We start from the raw sequence: 16193 nt of genomic DNA, 5'->3' as shown, positions 1-16193 counted from the left end.
AACAGACCCAGCAGAAATCCAGAGGATCACCAATACCTACTTCAAGAACCTGTACTCTAATAAAATGGAAAACACAGAAGAAATGGACAGATTCCTAGATACATACGAATTGCCAAAGTTAAATGAAGAAGACAGAGAAATTCTAAACACCCCAATTACAATGAGTGAAATTGAAAATGTAATAAAATATTTACCAACAAAGATAAGCCCAGGTTCTGATGGGGTCACTGCTGAATTCTACAAGACATTTAAAAAAGAACTGTAGCCATTACTCTTTAAACTCATCAAGGAAATTGAAAAGGAAGCAAGGCTTCCAAATTCATTCCTGGAAGCAAGTGTTACTTTGATTCCAAAACCAGGGAAAGACCCAACCCAAAACAAGAACTACAGGCCAATTTCCCTAATGAACCTAGATGCAAAAATCTTCAACAAGATACTGGCAAACAGAATACAGAGGGTCATCAAGAAGATCATACACCCTGACCAAGTCGGACTTATCCCAAGGATGCAAGGATTGTTCAACATTTGTAAATCAATAAATGTAATACACTATATTAACAGAGTCAAGGACAAAAACCATATGACCATCTCAACAGATGCAGAAAAGGCATGTGACAAAATCCAACACCCATTCATGATAAAAACCCTACAGAAAATTGCCATGGAAGGTGTTTATCTCAACCTGATTGAGGCTATTTATAAAAAACCAACAGCCAACATCATACTAAATGGTCAAAAACTGAAAACTTTCATGCTAAAATCAGGAACAAGACAAGGATGCCCACTATCACCACTCTTGTTCAATATAGTTCTGGAAACATTAGCCACAGCAATTAGAAAAGAGAAAGAAATAAAAGGAATAAAGATAGGAAAGGAAGAAGTTAAACTGTCATTATTTGCTGATGATATGATACTTTACATAGAAGACCCAAAAAACTTAGCCAAAAGACTTCTAGACTTAATTGACAGATTCAGTAGAGTAGGTGGATATAAGGTCAACACTCAAAAAACAATAGCCTTCTTATACACCAATAGCAGACTGACTGAGAGAGAAATTAGGGAAACAATTCCTTTTACAATAGCATCCAAAAAAATGAAATATCTAGGAATCTATCTAACAAAGGAAGCAAAAGACCTCTACACTGAAAACTACAGCACCCTGAAAAAGGAGATCAAAGAGGATATAAGAAAATGGAAAGACATCCCTTGTTCCTGGGTAGGAAGAAAAAAATTAGTGAAAATGACCATACTTCCAAAACTACTATATAGATTCAATGCATTGCCAATTGAAATTCCAACAATATACTTCACAGAGTTAGAGAAAACAATCCAAAAATTCATTTGGAACCAGAAGAGATCTAGAATAGCAAAAGCAATTCTAGGCAACAGAGACATGGCTGTTACAACAGACAATACCCAACTTGAAGCTATACCACAAAGCTACTGTGATAAAAACAGCATGGTACTGGCAGAGAAACAGACCCAAGCATCAGTGGAATAGATTAGAAGATGCAGAAACAACTCCAGACATAATCAGCCACCTCATCTTTGACAAAGGAGCCAACCACCCTCATTGGAGGAAAGATAGCCTATTTAATAAATGGTGTTGGAAAAACTGGATCTCAACCAGCCAGAGATTAAAACTAGACCCATATCTATCACCATGCACTAAACTAAGATCAAAGTGGATTAAAGATCTAAATATTAAGGCAGAAACCCTAAACTTGCTGGAAGATAAGCTAGGTAGAACTCTTGAAGATATTAGCATTGGAAAAGACTTTATGAACAAAACCTCAGCAGCACAGGAACTAGCAGAAAGAATCAACAATTGGGATTTCATCTTATTAAAAAGCTTCTGCACTGCAAGAGAAACCACCAACCGAGCTAACAGACAACCTACAATGTGGGAAAAAAAATTTTATCAGCTGTACCTCAGACAAAGGGCTACTATCTAGAAATATAAAGAACTGAAAAAAATCAGACCCCCCAAATTCAAAGACCCAATTCAAAAATGGACATCTGAAATGAACAGACATTTCTCAGACAAAGAAGTAAAAGCAGCAAATAAACATATGAAAAAATGTTCAACATCACTGGTCATTCAAGAGATGCAGATGAAAACAACACTGAGATTCCACCTCACCCCACAAAGAATGGCTGCTATCAAGAAATCAACCAATAATAAATGCTGACGGGGGTGTGGGGAGAAAGGAACCCTTCTCCATTGTTGGTGGGAGTGCAGACTGGTGCAACTACTTTGGAAATCAGTGTGATGATAACTCAAAGAACTAGGGCTAGAGGTCCCATTTGACCCAGCTATTCCCTTGGTGGGTATCTTCCCCAAAGAATCAAAAGAATCATACCACAGTGATATATGTGCACCTATGTTTATAGCGGCACAGTTTGTAATAGCTAAAGCTTGGAAACAGCCCAAGTGCCCATCAACTGGAAACTGGATAAAGAAGATGTGGGGTTTTTTTTATAAAATGGAGTACTACTCAGCCATAAAGAATGAGAAACTAGAGTCATGTATAGCTAAATGGATGCACATTGAGGCCATCCTCTTAAGTGAAATAAATAGGACACATGTGTGTAAATACCAAATAGTTTCTCTAGTGTGAGAAACTGAAAGTGTAAATAAGGACTAAAAGGATTAATAACTAATAATTGATACTTTGAAATAGGAAAAGGTCCAAAGGTGTAGGGGTGGTGGGAGGGGAAGGGGAAAGGAAAGAAGGGAAAGGAACAATTATGAGAAAATTTAAAAAATGGAAACAAAATCTATGTAAATAGGGAAGGGTGGAGGGGGTGAAGGGCGCACAGGGAATGGGGAAAAAATAAGAACTAAAATTCATCATGTACAGGTACAATTCCCAACGATAAATGTAAACGTGTTGTATACCTAAAATGTACCAATAAAAGAATTTAAGGAATAAAAAAGAAGGAAAGAGGCTGGGGAAGGAGCCTCGGAGAATCCCAATGCAGGTGCATTGGTCGGGACACGGAAGCCTGAGAAGGAATAGCCAGCCAGGCCAGAGAGGGCTCAGTTGCTCCAAGGCTCAGCTCATTCTTTCATAGAACTAGAATAAGAGTATCTACCCTAGAGTCTTCGCAATGCACAGAGAATCCCCAGTGCAGGCAGATATTCAAGCACCATGAGTAACAGTGAGCCCCTCCACACGGGGCCCTGCAGGTCGGAGTCCTGTTTGCCCTCCCTCATTCTCGGTGGTCTTAAACTCTCTGGGGTTGGTCCCAGGGCCTCTCTTGCTGCCTCACCATGAACTCTGTGCTCCATGCTTGTGTTCTAAGGGCCTGCCTGCATGTCGGTCAGGGTTCTCCAGAGAAACAGAGAGAGATGTAGATAAGTAAATAGCTAGATGATAGAAGATAGACACATGATAGGAGATAGATCATAGATAGATAATAGATAGATAGATAGATAGATAGATAGATAATGGATAGATAATAGATAGACAGATGACAGATGATGATGGATGGATGATTAGACGGATGGATAGGTAGATGACAGAGCGATGACAGATGATGGATGATTCATATGAACACAGCTCACCATTAGAGTAACCTATAACAACAACAATAACAATGTGTCCTTTCACTAAAGTTCTCAATTCTGATTCTCTCATTTTAGACAGATAGACACTTAGATGAGCAAGAGAGCACTAGATGGGACCTGGCCCCTGCACGTGTGCAGGCTGGGAACTTCCCTGACAGCTCGTCTGTAAGCTGGGATGTTGATCACATGGCTCAGACCAAGTCCAAGATCTCAGAACCAGGGAAGCCAAGGCTGGAACTTCTACTCAGAGGCTACAGACCTGAGGGTTTGGGAAGCTGGGGTGGGAACACCAGGAGCCGGTGCCCTGCTGTCCTGGGACCCAAGAGATGGAATGCATGCACCCAGCCCAGGAGCCAGGCCCCACCACCTGTTCTCTCCTTTTTCTCCCCCATTCCTGGCCTGGGACAGAGGTCCCTCCTGGTCCTCTCATGCTCGTGGTCTGCTCCCACATGGCTCTGGGGCCTCCCTCTCTCTTGGATTGGGAACTCACATCAACTCCTGAGCCTGTGTCCCCAAATCCTGAACCAGGATGTGGCCACCCAGCTGCAGATTCTGCACTGCTTTCCAGCCTCTTGACCTCACCAACACCCCAGCACCCCAACACCAGCTCCCATCTACCCCTCCGCTTAGCGCTCCAGGTCACCCTCTCGCTGAGTCCGTACCGGAAGGGAGAGCTTCCGAGTGGGAACAGTACCTAGCCCAGGAGGTGATGCGTGTTCTTCTGTCATCTCAACCTCATTCTCCCTGGAGAGAGCAGGCTGCAGTCCCTCAGCTGGCCGGTGGAGCCAAAGGTGGTGACCGGGCACAGCCAGGAGCAGAAGTTCCCACTGGGGACAGGAAGGTCTTGCCGGTCACCCTCTTCCTTCTTGTGGCTGGGTGACACAGTCTAGTATGTTGTGGCTGGTCCTAGTGCTGCTGTGATAGTGTTTTGAGCACTAACCTGTACCCCATACACTAATCACATTCACCCACTTAAATTTAAGCACCTTAGGGAAATCTGAGGTGAAGTCACTCAGCTGCCGGGGCACAGCCAGGCGTGGCTGGGGCTCTGCATGGACAGGACAGATGCAGCTCACTTCTGCTATCACAGTGTTGTCTGGTGCCCCGGCAGTGAGAAACGTCCCAGTGTCACCCTAGAAATGCAAAACCTGCAGATCAACCCCTGCAGATGCGACCTGTGGTCCTGAAAGCCTGACTCCCAGGAAGGACACCAGGGAGTGAGTGTCAAGTCAAGATCACCCTTTATTCAAAATTTGTCCCCGCATCACTTGAACTGGCTTCAGAGCTCCATTACATTTTTCAAAGAGAAAACAAAGGGGTCAATAATTCCTCTTTTTCTTTTTCCCCTGCTTCCTTCTCACCCCTGAGGAGAGAGCAGGTTGCAGAACAATGCTTTCTCTCTGCATGCGGCCTATCTCACAGCCTCCAGGATGCGCTCAGAGGAGCAGGTGAGCAGGACAGCTTCAGCTTGTCTCTCGGGAAACGCTTGTGTAACTAATGTGGCAGGGGCTGAGCTCACTCAGCAGGTCAGGTACTGCAAGGTGGAAGGCAGCAGTGAGAGGCCATGGGGAGAGAGGTGGGATGGGGGCAGGACTGCCTCTCCCTCTCCCCTCTCCTCCCGGTCTCTCTCCTGCAGACTGGAAGCTGACAGTGTCTCCTGTTCCTTCTACCTGAACGCAGAACTCCTTGGCGCCACCAGAGCGTTGAGGGCACAGGGCACGGAGCCACCGTCTGCCTGGCATCTGGGGATGTCCCAGTCTGCAGAGAGGGCATTTTATGGCAGCAGGGAGAGTTCTGCGGAAAGGTTTATCCCTGCTGAGAGAGCAGAGCCAGAAAACAGAGCTGCACCCTGAAGTTCTGCAGGGTCTTCTGCCTTCCCCGAGAGTCTCAGGACCAAGTGTGAAGCAGGCTCTCCATGTCCCTTACAGGAATGACAGAGACAGCAATGAGAACACAGCAGCCCTTTCCCTCGTGTGCACTCTGGTGGCATGCTGCGAAGTGGGCCCTCCTTTCACAGCCACAGAGCTTGGCACCCATAGCTGGGGTCACCTGTGCAAGGGCCACACAGGGAGACACAGGCTTTGAACTCAGTAATCTTGACATTGAAGCCACACAGCCAGCTACTCTACTAGTAGAGAAGCAGCCAACAGTGGTGAAAATGGCACTGGCCAAACCTGCCCTTCTCCCCTTTTGCACTTCAGTGTTTTCCTAATGATCTGGCTCTGTTTGGTGCTAGCAGACCTCCCTGAGGGCAGTCGCCTTGCACTGCGCTGCCAGCCTCACCCAGTAGGGTCACCGCCTGCATCTGCAGTGACCAGGGAGGATGGGCAGTGTGTGGACGGCGTGGACCAAATCCTCACACCACAGGGAACAGAGTGCCCAGCTGATGACCAGCACAGTCCAGGGTGACAGGAAAGCTGCCCAGGGATGTCCCTCGACTGCCCACACTGGCTTGGTGCTCAGGGTGACCTAGGTGTGGTGCTGGACTTGGTGAGTGACAGGGGCCTGTGCAGAGGACAAGGTGCTGGGCCAGGCTGCTTCAGCCTCCTGCACACTCTGTGGGTCTCCTGCCACCTGGGCCACTCCTCTTTCATGGGTCTTCTCCTGAGGCAAAGAGTCTCTTCAAATTGTTCTCCCTGGGAAAACAGAGTAGGGGATGTAAGCAGCTGCAGCAGTGAATTATAAGGAGCAAATGAAATATACAGTGAATGTTTAAATTTCAAAGAATGTATTATTATCACATTGCCATGAATCCCCTCAAAATCCTCCCCCTCACATTGAACACACTTATCCCATCAATGCTTCTTGTGCTTTCTGAAGCAATTCTGGAAGTCCTCTTTCATGAGGGTCTTTATAAGATGAGATCAAAAATATAGCGGCAGCTGCTGCTTCATGCAACTTTCGGCTCTGCCCCAAAGTCAACGTGACCATGAAAGGTAAATGGCTTTGCATCGATTCAGGACATCAAAGCAGCTGGGACAGTGCAATTGAAGACACTCAGGAAAGAGGACTCAGGACTTGAGAACTGCTTCAGAACATGGCAAGAAGGATGGGCTAAGTGTGTTTGAAAGTAAGTAGAGAATTTTGAGGGGGATTCGTGGCAGTGTCTTTTTTACTATAATAAATTTTTTTAAAATTTTGAACATTTGCCATATTTTCTGGTCATGCCTCATTCACAAGACATATGCTCAATCAGCAGTTTCCCAATGACCGAGCGACTCTCCTGACATCTGTACCTTGAGCAAGAACCAGCAGGACATTTTGGTAGCAGCTGCAGCTGCATCCATCCCCAGCCATGTCCCTCCCACAAGAACCTCTTGCTGCTGCTGGACTTTGAGTGCTAGCTTTGTGCACTGCCCTGCTGAGCTTCCTGCCTACAGGCTGCTTCCTGTTGCACCTTCAAGGGCTGAGATGGCTGTCAGGTGTGGGTGGAGCAGCAAGTGCACACTGATAGCTACAGAGATGCTGTGGCTTCTGGAAGTCCCAAGCGACAGTTGTCTGTGCCTGAGCTCATTGACCCTCCCCCGGCTGGCAGCCCTTGGCACTGCACAGCCTGCAGGCCAGCCATGGACCTCAGCAGGGCTCCCTTCTTGCCTGGATGGCTGGCTTCCTGAGCTACTGGTTGCCCTTCAGTGCTGTATTCTTGTCACCCTGGCTAGGACGCATGCAGTGGGCTCATAGTGGCTCCGGAGGAGTCCCTCTTTGCCCACATGGATCCATCTGCTGTTCACTTTCCATTCAAAGTCAATAAGCCACAGAGATTTCATAACATAAAGACAGAAAACAATTGTCCATGGTAAAGGCAGGAAAAATTGACACTATGTTAAATAAAAATTACAGGGCCGGGCTCCTGCCTTGGGCCCCAACAGACAAGACTAAAACTCAAGATGGAATCACTGGTGCTACAGTTCCAAGTCACTAAGCCAAAAGGAAGTTGTTTATCTGACTTCCGGGAAATCAGGATTGGAGAGATAATAGCCAAATTTCCCCAACCGGCTCCTTTCAATTGGCATGATAACAAACTTCCCTCTGCCTTAATCCTCACACAGAAATAACCTGGAGTAACCTGATGTTAAATAACCAGTTATTTGCCTTTTCCCTGTCCCCACCTTACAAGAAAATGACCGAGCTGGCTTTTTTGTTATTGTTTCTGCTTTCATTAGCTCTTCTCTATAAAACCAACTTTATAAAACCAACTTTCTCTGCTCAGGTTTTTATAACACTTTATTATACTTTGTGGATGGAAGCATTGTCCAATCTTAGAATTGAAAATAAAGCCAATTAAGATCTTTAAACTAAAGTGTGGTAATTTTGTCCTTTGACTATTGAGAAAATATATTTGCTTCAAATATAACTGCAAAGAGGTTACATACAAATACATCTTCAAAATGAGTAAGATGATGACTAATCTAACAGCATATTGGGCAAAGGACATAAATAACAAAAGAAAAATTATACATAGTCATCAGAGAAAATACTCACTAATACTAACCGTCAGATAAAGGTCAGAAGTTCAAACAGTATGGCTGGGGGTATAGCCTAGGGACGGAAGCCCTGCTTGGCACACACGAGGCCCTGGGTTCATCCCCAGTACCAAAGAGTCCCAGTGATGGACAGCAGATACTGACTCTGAAACATCGTTTTACCAAATCATGAACCCATAGGCCATCAGTGGACAGTAAGACAAATTCTCCTCTCTTTTCTCCTAAGGAGGCCAAATCTCTCGAATGAATTGTCTAATTCCTGTCTACCTTTTCTGATGTGCCAAAAGCACAAATCGAAGTCCAGCATCATCAACCCCATTTCAGGGGATATGCTACCAAAGATGCCCGGCAAGGTACTTGCTGTTGAACCCAATGCCAACGTTTCTGTCATCACTTGACCCGACTGGCCAGCTGCCTGGTGCACCAATAACCGACCCCTCGCTTTCACACCCCGTGTGCTGCTGCCCGAGGTCTCACGCAGCCCATCTGCTCTTCTCCTGCCTGTGTCTGCTGCACGCCCCACATCCTCACACTAAGCCGGTCCGTCCCCCTGTCTGTGCTCTGCAGGAGAGCCGAGCATTCAGCACCCTGCCAACAGTACAGTCCCCAAACAATCAGTCAACATTTATGTAAGGCCAGCACGGGCGTAGTGCACCCGGAAAAGCCAGACCCCTGTCGTGGATGAGATACCCTCTTCAGAAGTGAATTATTGATTATCTTGTTGGGCCTTGAAAGCCTCAGGTCCTATCACAAAGTGCCTTCCTCACAGAAGTGCTTATGAACTATGAACTATGAACATACTCCTCATCTTGGGGGATGGTGCCCTTTGCCCCTTGGAGGCTGGGATCGCAGTGAGTCTGACCTGCTCCTCACTCCACTTCAGTGGAGACCAAGGACTCCTGAATCCAGTCTTCAGCCCCGAGTTCCTCCCCCAGCTCCAGACCTGTGGGTGGAAGTGCTCACTTCGATTCCAAGTTTGCTTTAGGGTCAGTCCGGTGCATTTGTGACACCGGAGATGTCTTCCTTATGTTCTCCCAGGGCGCGTAGGTTGGCAGCCACGCCGGGCTAGGTCTTGATCCTGTGGAGAGTGAAGAAGAACCAGGGTTGCCGGAGCTCACAGAGAAAGGTTGGGAGTCTGCAGCTGGCATGCGTGTGGAAGTCCCGGCGTGGATGCAGCCCGACGGGTCTCCCTGTGGCACACAGCGCGCCCTCTCCCACCTCTCTCTCCTCTTCCATTCGGGTGTTGTGCGACCGAATGAGCTGGTCCTGGCCCTGCTCTCGGCAGCATCCGCCCAGCTCCCATCCCCTGTGTCCCTTCAGCTTGGCTGGCACTGCCACCCCCTAGGCATCCACAAGAGACAGACTCAGGAGCTCTCTGACCCCCTACCCACCCTCGCTCCCCAACCTCATGGGGGACAGAAGCCTGTTGGCGTTTTCCCCTGAACGCCCTGGACTCGGCCCTTCTCCACCCTTCCCGCCATTCCCCTAGACGATGGCTCTTCTCAGCGGGGTTACTTCCACAGCTCCAGCTGGCCTCCTCCTCCCTTAGAGGTGCAGCTGAGTGACCACCTCCCTCTCCTACGGAGGACATTTCGTGAGCTCCTTATTACCCCCGAGCCAGGGACGAAGCCCCTCAGATGCCGTGGGCGAGTCTGATGTGAGGGCCTCGCTGGGCCCTGTGGGGGCCTCTCCGACGCCCATCACTAGGCTTGGGCAGCGTGAGTGCCTTTCCTCCCTATGGCTTTGGACACTCCTTTCCACTGCCAGCACCCACCACAGCCCCCGCCCCTAGGCAGTCTCCTTGGGCCGACACTTGCATGTCACTCCTTCAGCTGTCACCAAAGCCGGACACAGGTCAGGGGTCCTGGCATGTCAGCCCGAAGCACCAAGGTCTTCCCACGCCTTGCACACAGAGCACCGAATGGAAATCCTTCTAGCACTTCTCCAGACCCGTGAATGCTGGGGGCTCAGGCTGTCCTGCTTCCTTTTCCTCTCGCCACAAGGTCAGGACATGGCATGGCATTGCTGTCAACAGCTATGCATTGAGAGAATAAAAAGAATACACTGTGAATATCTAAAATGTGCCTGTTTGCCTTACTTCATTTTCTACGGCTGTAACCAAATACCTGAGACTGGATAATTTAAAAGAGCTTATTTTAGCTCAAGGTTCTGGAGCCCATGGTGCGTGGAGCTCCTGGCTGGAAGATATCATGGCTACATTTGGCAGGAGCCTCAGGGGCTTCAGCTCATGATGGAGAGCAGAAGGGCAAAGGCCTCTGTGCCTGGGGCAGAGGAAGAGGCGGTGCCTTGCTCTGTAACAACCTGCTCCCACGGTAACCGATCCACTCCCACGACAGCAAGAGCTCGCTCACTCCCTCGAGAACCAGCCCAGTGCTGTGAGAATGGTATCAATGACCCAAACACTTCTCAAAGGCTTCCCAATCCTTCACAATGGCAATCAAGTCCAGGACTCGTTTCGGAGGGAACCAACTGTATCCAAACCAACCCTAAGAAGCTACCCTAAAGAGAGAATCAGAACTGCACACCAAGATTTTCAGCACAGATATGGGTTTTAAATATTTATGGTAGAAGATACTGGTGCAAGAGAAGAAGAACATTCAGGCTAATGACACAGGTGTGCAAAGCCAAGTCTGCAGGCCTCTCACATCCTCTGCCATGTAATACCACAGGAAGAAGAAAGCCAGATACACCATGCATATGACAACACAATCATATTTTAAATCTGCATAGAAAGAGACAGGGAAGGAATCAGGCAAAATGTGGATACGTTTTACCTGTACATAATGGAATCACAGGTCATTTGCATGTTTTCTGTGTACTTCTCTATATTTTCCAAACTTTCTTTTTTTCTTTTTCCTTTCTGTGGTTTTGGGGATTGGACATAACATGTTTACACCGAGATACCCAGCCCCAGCCCCATCTCTTTTTTGTTTTGAGACGGCATTTCACTAAGTTGCCCAGGCTGGTCAAAAATTTGTTATCCTTCTGCCTCAGCCTCCTGTGCTGTGGGATTCTAGGTAGGCAGCTCTGCGCTAGGCAATTTTCCAAACTTTCTCAAATGAACCTTCACTAGTAACACTTTCTAACTGGACACACGCGTGTCTGCACCTTTCTGGCCACCCACAGCCTGCTCTTCAGTGTCTAAAAGAGCTTTGGCTCCATTTGGACAGTGACCTGCTGGGGACAGTCTGTGACGCCTGGGGGCGGGTCCATCCACACATCAAGATTGTGAGCGCACTGGTCCTGGCCTCCTTGTATCCAGGCACCACTGCCAACAGCACCGTTCTCCAGGGGTGCTCTTCTGAGTGTGGAGGGCCTCTGTCTATCCCCACCGAGCTCCTCTTTGCCTCTTGGACAGCTCTCGTCCTGTGTGCAAGCCATGCGCCCCAAGGGCTTGGATTTCTCCTCCACCAAACTCGCCTCCTTAACAGGCCACCCTATGGTTAGGAACTGGCTTGCTCCCCGTAGGTGGAGGTGCTGGGAGCTCAGTGCCCCGTATCTGATGTGGAACTGGAGCCTTTGAGAGCTGGGGGCCTCATGGAAGGTGGCTGGGTCACGGGGACACTGCGCTCGGGAGCGGATGGCTGCTGGTCTCTCACTGTTGGGCGGGTCTCACAGGAGTGAGTTTTCACAAGACCCAGTTCCCACAGCGGGGCCGCCCCTGAGCTTGGTCCCCAGTCGCTCCCTTTCTGCTTCCCCGCCATGTTGTGACACAGCCAGGAGCCCTTCCCAGGACACGGACACCTCAATGCTTGTAACTCCCGGCGGCTGGAAAGATGAGCTGGGTAAATCTCTTTACTTATAAAAACCCCACCTAGAATCCCTGAAGCAAATGGGCAACTGCTGCGCTCCTGAGTTGGGGGAAGCAGACGCAGAGCCGCAGGTGTTTGCTGGACCAGCTGTGTTCGCAGAGGAGGAAAGAGGACTGCCCTGAGTCTGGGAGTTGCAGCTGCTTCTTCCAACTCAACGGTTTAACATGGTCTCCACCCTGTGTTTCCTTTGAAAAACTGCCTCATTCTTTCCATATCTGAAACTTGCACGCCTGTGAACTCCATGTCGCTTACCCAGGGTGGGCCTTTGGGGATGCACTTGTGTCACTCGCCCCAGAGATGCTCATGGGAAAGATACGGAGGGAAGGGTCACCACACTGCACTGGGCCCCAGCCCTCTCATGCCCTGCCTGCCTTTCCCATTCCCAGTGCCTCTGCTCACTGCCCAGGCCGTTTGCCTCCTGTCTGGCCCCAGCCTCCTCCATTGCCCATCTTAAACCATCGGCCACGTTGCCAGAGCTTGCTGAAGTCTCAGGCTGCTGCCAACCGCAGCTGGTCCCTCCCAGGCTGCCTCGAGCTGGCCGATGTCCCCTGCAGCTGACAACAGGAGCTCTGGCACCAGGCCCGGCTGTTCCTCCTTCTCCTGAGGTCTCAGCCCCTCTAGTTCCTCTGTTCTTCATAGTAGCCTGCTCTCCCCGCAGGCCTAGTGTGAGCTCAGGGAGTGGAGACCCGGGGACATTGCCTATCACCAGTCCTTCCTAGTGACCTCAGCCAGGCGTCCTCCACTCCCCTCTTCCTCCTCCCCGCCTGCCCTCTTCCGTGGTTCTCTTCACCTCCTTCTCCAACAGACCTTGGCTGTGCTAGCCTGCTGCAGGATTCCCGGCTCACCCAGCCGTGGCCGAATCCCATGATGATTCAAGTGAGAGTCCTTGCTGTATTCTATACCTATAATGGGTCAAAATTCTGAATATGAGCCAAGCATGGTGGTGGACCTCTGTGATCCCGGTGCTCTGGGGGGCTGAGGCAGAGGACTCCAAGTTTGAGTCTCACCTGGGCAACTTAATGACTTAGCAAGACCGTGATTCAAAACAGGGTCTGTAGCTCAATGTGAAACTCTGGGTTCAATCCCTAGTACTGCAAAAAAAAAAAAGAAATCTGCATGTGGAGTATGCTCAGCATCCCACATGAGGGGTCTGGGTTAGTCCCGTTCACCACCGGCCTTGAAGTCTGCTGCTTTTGCTGGCATGGTGCTCCGGCTGTGTGATGCAGGACTGGGAGAAACGTGAAGGGAGAGAGACAGACCTGAGCCAGAACAGGGAGGTCTTGGTTATTCTCCAATGTGTTTGTTTGCCAGTGCCCGCTGTTTCCTGGGTGTTCACTGGGTAGCGTCTGGATCTACATTGTGACTTCAAGAAGGCTACACTTTATTTATTGGAAAAGTATTTGTGACTCTGGGGGATGATTTATTCCTATTTTTCCCATAATTTATGTCAAAGAAAATATAATAAAAATGCCACGTTCACCATGGATTTGGAGCAACCTATCAGAAACTGGGATGAAATTAATACTTTTCTTAAGAAAATCCCTACCTAACACTAAACTTCCTAGAAACACCGCGGAACAGACCAGAGAATTGAGTTCAGTGCTTGCTCTGGGACCAGTGTAGGAGGCTCAAGAGTCGATTGCAATTTTGCTTTCTCATCAGCCAAGAGGACATCACGGAATCTTCTCGTTAAAAGATTATACAGAACTTTCTCGTTTCCCAGTGATTTCTTCCATGTTAGCTAATGTGGGTGTTCGGAAGAGCCTGGGGAGACACAGGATGCATCACTGCCTGACTTGGACATGTCAACCCTGAGGTTCCGGCGGCCATTTAGGAACTCACTCAAGGTCACGGGGCTGGAGAGGCAGAAGGGAGGTGAGCGAAATACCTGGAATCCCTGATGAGACATGGTTGAATGACTCGAGTGTCTCTGATACTGTTGGGAGTGAGGATTTACGGGCTGATTGGGAAGGGAGAGGTCTAGATTTATTTAGATGCTCGGGCCTGGAAATGAGGGAAATCGGGTTGCAGTTAGTTTAAGGACTCTCTACCACTTCTGGCTCCCTGCTTTCTGCGCCAACAGCTGGGTCCCAGAAAGGGCAGAGAGAATATGCAAATCCCCGAGTAAACTCTGGGTTTGGATGATGTCTCATAATGGAGAGCAAGATTTCTGAACTTATCACCTGGGCTGGAGGAGGCTGACGATTCTCAAGCCCTGGCAAGTTGGCAAAGTCACTGACAGCACACTTGACAGTTGGGTTCTCTCTTGACACCAAAGTCGTCCAAGCCTCCCGTGAAAAGAAGAGAGAAACTCTCCTAAAGGCTTCTCTACCGGGTCGGAACTCAGATAGTAAACAGTACTGGTGAGGGTGATGGCCAGGGCTTTGTGACCCAAATAGGACAGCACAGCCATTCTCCAGTTGGTCACTGGGTTTCGAGAGTGACCCTAGGTGAAGCAGACACTATGTGAATGTCCAGGTATCTGAGGTGTGACCTACCAGGGTGGCAGCGTGACCTTGGAGAAGTCCTGAAAGTCTCTCTCTACTCCATGCAGAAACAGGTTCCTCCTCCCTCTCCTCTTCCTTTCCTTCCTCCTCCTCCTCTGCATTTTTAGAAGAGGGAGAAGCTCCCAAGGGTCTTTTTAAGGATGTCCAAAGGTGTGGTGAGATGTGAAGCAAGTGTGGTCCTCTGCCTGCTCCTGAACGCTAACTCTGTTCTGTTCACGAGGTGACTCTGAGCTCACCTTGATGGCTCTCCAGGTGAGCACACAGTCGAGAGAGGCCGTGGCCGTTACTCCCGGCTGGGTTTGTTGTGAGACCTTCCACACACCTGTCCCTCTCCCAAGCCTTCTCACCCCGAATCAGCTTTCACATTTCCTTCTCTGTGAGTTGAACACCCGCAAGTCCTCAGCTCTATCTTAGAATAATCTTTGTGGAAGGAGCATATGAACCAACCATTTTTTTATCCTTTAGTGTCCATGGGACTGGGTTCCCCAAAAGGTAAGTGTTTTGCCAACAGAGGGTTCTTAGGGTCCCAGTTTAGGAGGCTGGGAATGCATAAGCAGGGCACCAGGGTCTGGCCACAGCAGGCCTGGGTGTTCTGCTGCTTCTTTCATGGCAGAGAGCACCGCAGGGAAAGGGTCCCAACTTGCGTGTCTGAGTAAAGCCACCAATGCCCTCAGCTCAAGTCGATCAAAACCCCCACCTCCAAACACCATTAACACAGGCATTTGCCAATTAAGCTCCCATGTGCATTTTGGTGGGGACAAACATTCAATCCATAGCAATAGTCGAAGAGGATTTCTAGAACATTTTGCTGTATAATATGAGGTGCAACTTCCACATTGGTCTTCTGGTGTCCGTCTCTCAGAAATCTTTAATAAGGATCCTCAATAGGGTGTGTGTGTGTGTGTGTGTGTGTGTGTGTGTGTGTGTGCGCGTGCAGGTGCCGATGTGTGCCATGACCTGAGATGGTCCACAAGATGAAAACAAGACAGCCAGGGTACGTTTAAAGTACACACTGCTACAGAAATTCTTTTATCTAACTTTCCACATTTACATGCCTTGCCTCTCTCTAAATTATACACTTGTTGAAGATAATAATCTGAGTCTGCATAATCACCCTCTCTGTCTGGCATATTGCTTATCACCCTGTTGTATATGTAATAAATACTTAGTAAATATTTTATTCATTGATTGACAGGAAAAGTATATTTGGCAAGAATTATTATAATTTGGTACAGTAGGAGCCAATGTTTTATAAAATGAGAGAATCAGAATTGAGAACGTTAGCCAAAGGACACATTGTTGTTATTGTTGTTATAGGCTACTCCAATGGTGAGCTGTGTTCATATGAACCTTGAAAGGAAAAGCTTAGTACTTAGTCTTGTGCTAAGAGAGAAATGCTTACAAGCCGCTGTGCAATGAGTGTGGCCGCTGAAGCAGAACCACCTCAGAGAGGACCCCGCTTCTGGCCTTGTAAGGTCATCTGAAGGGCAGTTCACTGTGGGTAAGAGGATCCTGAGCAGGTGCTGCTGGGAAATCTTTAACAACTGCTACAGCATTTGTCAGCTTCCTGGTGGAGATACAGTCACTGTGTCTGATTTCAAGCTACCAAAATGACACTACTGAATGCAGAGTTGGAAGGAGATGCCTGAGCCAGTCCAAGTCAGCCCCGGCACACCACTGATTCTAAGGTCATCACTTTGTGGAAACCCGAAGAGTACTGTGTGTGTGCATGCATGTGTGCATGTGTGTGTGCGTGTGTGTGCATGTGTGTGGTTTCTGAAACACAAAGCCAAGA

General features: G+C 48.5%; 1 long non-coding RNA gene across 4 annotated transcripts in view; it reads right to left on the bottom strand.

The window, feature by feature from the left end:
• Positions 1-574: 574 nt before the first annotated feature.
• The window catches only part of LOC147830173 (uncharacterized), a 49477-nt gene continuing 33858 nt past the window's right edge, over positions 575-16193 (bottom strand). For 3 of the 4 annotated variants that reach the window (XR_015444758.1, XR_015444757.1, XR_015444759.1), the window contains 3 exons: positions 9876-10093; positions 9022-9136; positions 575-6210 (listed from right to left, as the gene is read on the bottom strand). This is a non-coding gene — a long non-coding RNA (uncharacterized LOC147830173). The remainder of the gene's footprint in view (positions 6211-9021; positions 9137-9875; positions 10094-16193) is intronic. The other variant, XR_015444760.1, reaches the window with a different exon arrangement.

This window comes from Heterocephalus glaber, unplaced genomic scaffold, assembly GCF_053883595.1.
Source record: "Heterocephalus glaber isolate CG9 unplaced genomic scaffold, H.glaber_assembly_v1.0 deba00000331, whole genome shotgun sequence".
Classification (NCBI taxonomy): domain Eukaryota; kingdom Metazoa; phylum Chordata; class Mammalia; order Rodentia; family Bathyergidae; genus Heterocephalus; species Heterocephalus glaber.
The sequence above is the reverse complement of the archived record's forward strand: the minus strand, read 5'-3'. Positions and strand labels throughout refer to the sequence as shown.